Genomic DNA, 7,808 nt, shown 5'->3' with positions numbered 1-7,808 from the left:
CTCAGAAAAATACTTTTTCTCGACAAGAGAAAAAAATCTGAGGAAAAAAATTACGTTTTACTTCACTCTTCCATTCTTCTCATCTGTTGTTTAGTTGACTTTTAGACCTATTTTCTACAAACGAACACATTTTTTTTCCATCAGCGAAAAGTGAATTACCTCTTTTAAGCTGATGGCACTGTTGTTTATTGTCTTTACCTCAGTACCAAAACTCAGGACTTCCTTGGAGTCATTAATTAGCGCTTTACACCTATATCAACAGATAATTGAACAAAAAAGAATTTACTTTTTTCTAAAAACAGAAGTTTTCTGTTGTTCAGGGGTTCAAGTGTCCCGTATTCGCTCTATTATGAGAAAAACAAATGAATTTCATTTTAAATGGGCTATCGGATGGGGATTTAGCTTACTGTCACGCAGGAATATAAAAAAAATATTTTTAGGCAACTTTTGTTTGATTTTTCTCTAAAATAAAAAAATGTACTTATATTTAAATAAAGTACACTTTGAACAGAATTTTCTACAAAATAAAGCACTAAAGCCTTAATTTCTTGCAAAAATTTTGTTAATTATCTTGACTCTAATAAGTTGACGTTTTTCAAAGATTTTCTTTCCATTGGAAGCTTAATATCGCATTGAACTTAACATAACACATCTATACTCCTACAGTAAACTGAAAACTAATGGCTCCAAGGAGTTTTGTTAGTGAGACAAACACAAGATTATAAGTGTCGTCAGCGTTAACTGTGTAATTCACATTTAGCTAGCCAAGATTAACTTCTAGGTTGCACTAGACTAGAGATTGACCTAAAAGCCACCCTTGAGAGTCGGCATGTTCATTTGTTCTCGTTTTTATTAACAACTTCATTAAATTGTATGATTTTATTTTTATTGTTGCGAAATTTTTTTGAATTGAAAAATAGTAGAGTCAATTAGGAAGATAATCATAACACTCCTTGATTATTGATGCTACCTTTTAACTATAAGGATTGCGCTCGGACGATGAGCCTTCTGTCGTGCAATTCAACACATACAGCACAATTTGCCCGCAAACTCACCTCATGAGCGTTGTCTCATATTTAGTCCTTCAACAGTGAGCCAATCAGACAGATGTAAACTCCTCTTGACATCAATCGGTTGGCCTCTGATGCTGCAATAAGCCATTTTTGCTCAAATTTACCTCAGAGATTTTTTTTGTCTGAAAGACGACATAAAATACGAACTCTATAAATCTGCTCCTGAAGAAAAGTCATATCTTTGATCAATAATTTTTCAACTCTTTTCAAGCTGCGCTAATGTAAATAAATTAGAATTTCGCTACAATCGAAGTCAGTTTTTGAACAGTTTAAAAATCCAATCAAAACAAAAATTTCAAAAGGAACAAACATGATAAAGAATTAAAAAAGAATGACGACTCGAAGAAACTAGATGCAAACAAGGGTAATAACTGCAAAACGGCCAAATGCATTCACCGCAAAATTTTATATTGTAAATAACGAACCCGCGAAGCCTCATCGCCTTGATCTTCCGACAGAAGGAAAAGTCGACGCCTTATTGATTGGAGATTCATTAACGAGCCGATTGATAAGTAAGCAAACTGAGCCCGATGTCATTGCGAGAGGATTTGGTGGCCACTTTCTCAAATCACTACTGGAGAGGGCCAAAAACACGAAGCAACAACAAGTGAAGAAAGCATAGATTTTAATTGGAATAAATAATTGCATGTCAGCAGAGTTTAACATAAAAGAGGTATCAATTAACTATGAAAAACTGATATATACTGTTTCCCACAAGTTTAGTCCAGAAATCCTAACTTTATGCAGAGTTAATCCTCTTGGATCTTTCCGTAAGGATCAAAATGATATTGTGACGAAACTGAACAAAACTGTACTTTGGAAAAACTTTTGACTATTTTTGAACAATAACCACTTTTATGGTCAAAGTGTCGCCTAGGTTGTCTTGTTTACTCTTTGAATCATGCTTATATGCATCATTACCGTTTCTATCGTTTTTTCTAGCAACCTAAACAAGCTTAACCTCCTCAAGGCAGGATCAATATACGAGTACCATTGCCTGTCATTCAATTTCGACACTGACTTAAACATATTTATTATAATATTTAGGCGGTGATGCGAATCTAAAATTGAAATTTTTGCAACGAAATGCGCAGAGTACAAAAGAAAAAAAGCAATCAAATAAAAAAATTTGGTCACTGATTCTGCCAAAAAGACAATAGTTGCAATAAACCAAACATGATTGACTGAAAAAGTTGATTCTTCAGTATAGAACACGTTAAATGGATCACATTTGTTGTTTAGAAACGATTGACAACTACAACAAAAAAATGAAGGCGGCGTTGCAAGTTTTGTTCCAAAAGTCTTGCACCTAGAGAAAGAAAGACGACATACTTAACTTTATGTCAAACGTTTTGTGTCAGTTTGGGTAGAGTGTATCAGAAAACTTGCAAAAACATTCATAGAGACATGTTAATAAACGGTTCATATTTGCCTCAAAAACAACTATTAAACAGGTTTTTTAATGAAAACTTTGGCCTGCAATTTAGACAGCTCTATTATAGAATTCAATTCATTATGTTTAATAGGCAGCTATAACATAGACTGTCTAAACAATTATGAAAAAATGGCTTGACACATTTTTTGTTTGATATGGTCTGAATGTAGCTTCACCGAACGGCAAAACAAAGTTGAAGAGCATGTCAAAAATTCAGTTAGAAAATATGATAACGTGAAAAAACGGCAGTAAACATCTGTATTTTCAATCCTTTACTTAAAATAATCACCTGGGATCTCAGGTTAGATCTTCTATCAAAAATCAAAGCAGAGACCACAAAGAAATCAGCTTTAAAAAATTATTGTGCAAGGAAACTCAATCAAATTTAAGCTTCGCAACAATGACCTATTTTTTGTTCCTGTCTCTCTGCTGTAGATAAATTTTAAATACTTATCAGCATCATAATTCTAACTAGACTAGCTTGCACTCAGAGAAATAAAATTCATTAGAAAGCAAGAAACCGTTGAAAAGTTTGGAAGGCGAATGATTTAATTTTGAGAGGTTCCTGGCTTTCAAAAAACTTCAGAGGAAATCTTGATGTTTTCAATAGACGGGGTACTGACAACAACTGGGCTAGTTTTTTAAATCGAAAGAAACGTTATCAAGAATTGTAAATGAAAACTAATGTCATGAAACTAAAAATGTTTTCAAAAAACTCCAATTCATAAACGACAAATAGAAATTTAACAACAACATGAAAGGCTCCTTAACATCTAAAATTAAATTACAACTTTGAAGAACTCCTTTGGCTGAAAGATTATAGACAATTAGAAACTCGCAGAATTTCTAAACTTTACTTTTTTATTGCGTGCAACAATACCGGAGCAAAAACCTCCTTGCAATGAACGCAACTGGTCGGAAACAATTTGCTTTTCAAAACACAAAAGCTGACTGCATGCTTTCTGCAATACGGGATTTGAATCCAAGCTTTTTGGACCACACACTGTTCCCTCAGAGAGAAACAATAAGGAATTAATTATGCAATATACGTAGTTGCTCCACATTCCGCGTTTGAGTTACATATTCAACAAAAAACTACGGCAGCAAATTTTTCCCAACCAGTTGAAAGTTGCCAATGTTACACCTGTCTTTTAAAAAAGTGACCCGCTTAATGTTATTAACTACATACACATATCAGTCACTTACGCATTTTCCGAAAATTTTAGAACAATATTCATAAAAGAAAATTAGATTATCTTCTGAAGCATAACATAATGAGTAATGAAGGGTTCGGATTTGGAAAAAAATCATTGAGCGATGCCATACTTTTATTGACCGAGTCTATTCTAAATAGAATATATATTAAAAAGACATTACGTGTGGCTCTATTGGACGAATCATAAACATTTGATCCAAATTCCAATTCAAAACTCTTGCAAAAACTGAAGGAAGAGGGACTTAATTTTCCAGCAATAAATTGAGTAGAATATTAGATAACCAATAGTTGTCAACAAGTACACGTCAATGATGGTTACACAAATTTATTTCAATAGAAACAAAGCGTGCCCAAGGGAACTATGCTTGGTCATTATTATTTTAAATTACACGTCATCGACTTCAAAAACAAGAAAGCATAAAAAAATTTTGTACCATGCGCAGATGACTCAGATTAAGTCTCAGACTATTTTTGTCAGATGAAGTTAACCACTTAGCTAAACACGATTTTTTTGAAAGTCTTCACAAATTTAGTTAACATTTTTAAAATCGTGAATGAAAAATGAACGCAGAGAAAACAGACTGTTTCACATCTAAGCCTGTAGATTCACAGCCAAAGGTTTGAAAATCAAGTTGTTATCAAAGAAATCAGATGCAGACTCCTTGGTATAATAACTGATAATAAATTTCAGTCTTACTCTCCAGTCAAACAATTCACATAGAATGGCTGTTGAAATTTAAATCATATAATCTATCAAAATAAATTGTGTACAACGTATAATCTATTAGAATATACCTGCTATCGTATATTGATTACTTGTTGACATTGAAATTCGTATTAACATTGAAATACTCTTCATGTTGTCATGTTGCTCAGTTCGAAAATTAAGTTTTAGGGAATCAAAACCTTGAAATGATCCAAAACTTCACCAAAATGGTTAAAAATCAATAAGAAGTTCCAAAAATCTGAAGTCGTTGGTTTTTGATACAACAATAAAAACGAATTGGAAAAAGAAGTTTCTGAAATTTTTGTTTTTACCGATAAACAATATTCCAATAACCTTGTATTTTACTGCTTTGTTTAATTTCAAATGATAAAAAAGGAGCAATAGGCAAAAATAGGAGATGTTGTTTGAAAATGCTTTGAATGTGCAAACTCACCGATTGATAACCAAAATAGAAAACGAAAGCTATTTGAAAGACATGTAGATCACATAACTTGCACAGTAAAAAAACAACTCCAATAATTGGCTTCAACTATGAAACAATTAGCAGAAAATTTTGGAATTCAAAATGGAAAAAAATGGTTAAAAAACATGAACTAGCTTTCCTGGATACGGCAGTCTACGTTGATGAACAAAACAAAATCTCTTCTAAATTGTGTCATAAGCCAACAGATTCTAGAACAATTATAAACCTCCGATTACGCTCCCCTCCAGCATAAAGTAAATATTGTAGAGGTTACTACCTATAGGGTTACTTAATCTACAGGCAACTGGTAATTCTTTGACGAAGACCAGAAAACAATTGAAATTATATGGCAAAAAAATCAATAACCGGAAAATGTGTCGTCAAGCATTGTAATCAGACAAATGGAAAAACATGGGCCAACTCTCCCAAAAAGCAGTGGAAGGCAAGCCAAACGATGGATTAAAGCAGAAAGACATACCAACACTTTTTATACAGTATAGAAGCCAATTATGCATTAGACTTAATGAAAAGCTGCAAAAGATAACTTACTTTACAGTGATTTACACAACACTGAAAACAAAAACCTGTTTACCGTTAAAATGTAGTTTTGACCAGCAACTAAAATTGCACGTGAAATACGAAATCAAATATTGGATTTGATTTCAAGTACACATATGGCGGTCAAACATGCAGACATATAACAACGAGGATGGCACAGCATGAAAAAAATGAACTCACCGGTAGATCACCATGTAAGCGAATGTCGTGGCACATCACGCGCGTTTGATTGTCGTATAATAAATCAGTTCAATGCGCCACAAGCACTCATGACCCTCGAAGCTGCAGACATATAACGTTACATATAGCACAAAAGAAGACATTGCTGAACACCCACTCTGGGTACCTAAGCCACAAGTTGATATTGAGATACTAGTCAAAGGTTTTCATGTTGCTCGATTCGAAAACCACATTTTAGCGAATCAAAACATTGAAATGTTCCCAAGCGGTAGAAATCACATAGAAGTTTTTCAAAAGTCTAAATTCAATTGAATAAAAAAAATGATTTGGACAACGAAATATCAGAAGTTTTCGTTTTTGACGATAAAAAGTGTTGCGAGAACCTCTTTATTTACTGTTTTGGTTATTATTTGAATTTAAAGTAAAATAATTTTAAACGGAATAACTTCAAGTTTCATTTATCCTATAAAACTAGATATAGCGAAAACGTTTGAATTATAAAAAGAATAACTTTAAGTTGCATTTTAATTAAAACTTCGTCGTTAAGTTAGCTTTTTAACTAACATTAGATTACTTGGCTCTTTTAGTGATTTTTGTTAAGAAAAACCAATCTCTTTGCTTGAACGGCAATTAAACAAGGTGTTGGCAACAACGTTTTTTAAGATCTAAATTAGAAGTTCGAATACAGTACAGATCTGAGACTCAACAAAAATGTTTAAAGTATTCATCAACGAATTGGCCTGCGCTCAGTTTTGTATTTTTACGACTACATCACAAATCAAAATATAGCATTCAAAACTAACTTGAAACTTCCAAGTGCAATTTATCACATACATGGTCGACCGAACAAAAACGTTTTCCAAGATCACCGGTGGACAAATTATTTTCCAAAAAATTTTCACCAATACCAACACTTTTTATACAGTATAGAAGCCAATTATGCATTAGACTTAACGAAAAGCTGCAAAAGATAACTTACTTTACAGTGATTTACACAACACTGAAAACAAAAACCTGTTTACCGTTAAAATGTAGTTTTGACCAGCAACTAAAATTGCAGGTGAAATACGAAATCAAATATTGGATTCAAGTACACATATGGCGGTCAAATATGCAGACATATAACAACGAGGATGGCACAGCATGAAAAAAATGAACTCACCGGTAGATCACCATGTAAGCGAATGTTGTGGCACATCACGCGCGTTTGATTGTAGTATAATAAATCAGTTCAATGCGCCACAAGAACTGATGACCCTCGAAGCTGCAGACATATAACGTTACGTATAGCACAAAAGAAGACATTGCTGAACACCCACTCTGAGTACCTAAGCCACAAGTTGATATTGAGATACTAGTCAAAGGTTTTCATGTTGCTCGATTCGAAAACCACATTTTAGCGAATCAAAACATTGAAATGTTCCCAAGCGGTAGAAATCACATAGAAGTTTTTCAAAAGTCTAAATTCAATTGAATAAAAAAAATGATTTGGACAACGAAATATCAGAAGTTTTCGTTTTTGACGATAAAAAGTGTTGCGAGAACCTCTTTATTTACTGTTTTGGTTATTATTTGAATTTAAAGTAAAATAATTTTAAACGGAATAACTTCAAGTTTCATTTATCCTATAAAACTAGATATAGCGAAAACGTTTGAATTATAAAAAGAATAACTTTAAGTTGCATTTTAATTAAAACTTCGTCGTTAAGTTAGCTTTTTAACTAACATTAGATTACTTGGCTCTTTTAGTTATTATTGTTAAGAAAACCAATCTCTTTGCTTGAACGGCAATTAAACAAGGTGTTGGAGACAACGTTTTTTAAGATCTAAATTAGAAGTTCGAATACAGCACAGATCTGAGACTCAACAAAAATGTTTAAAGTATTCATCAACGAATTGGCCTGCGCTCAGTTTTGTATTTTTACGACTACATCACAAATCAAAATATAGCATTCAAAACTAACTTGAAACTTCCAAGTGCAATTTATCACATACATGGTCGACCGAACAAAAACGTTTTCCAAGATCACCGGTGGACAAATTATTTTCCAAAAAATTTTCACACAAGAAAATGGAACAATATTCCAAAATCTGTGAGACCGCTAAGCATTAAGGCGTTAAGCAACAAAGGCGAATGATAGCTTTAAAAGATATTT

This window comes from Convolutriloba macropyga, chromosome 8 (genome assembly GCF_964194025.1).
Source record: "Convolutriloba macropyga chromosome 8, txConMacr16.3, whole genome shotgun sequence".
NCBI classification, from domain to species: domain Eukaryota; kingdom Metazoa; phylum Xenacoelomorpha; order Acoela; family Convolutidae; genus Convolutriloba; species Convolutriloba macropyga.
The sequence above is the reverse complement of the archived record's forward strand: the minus strand, read 5'-3'. Positions refer to the sequence as shown.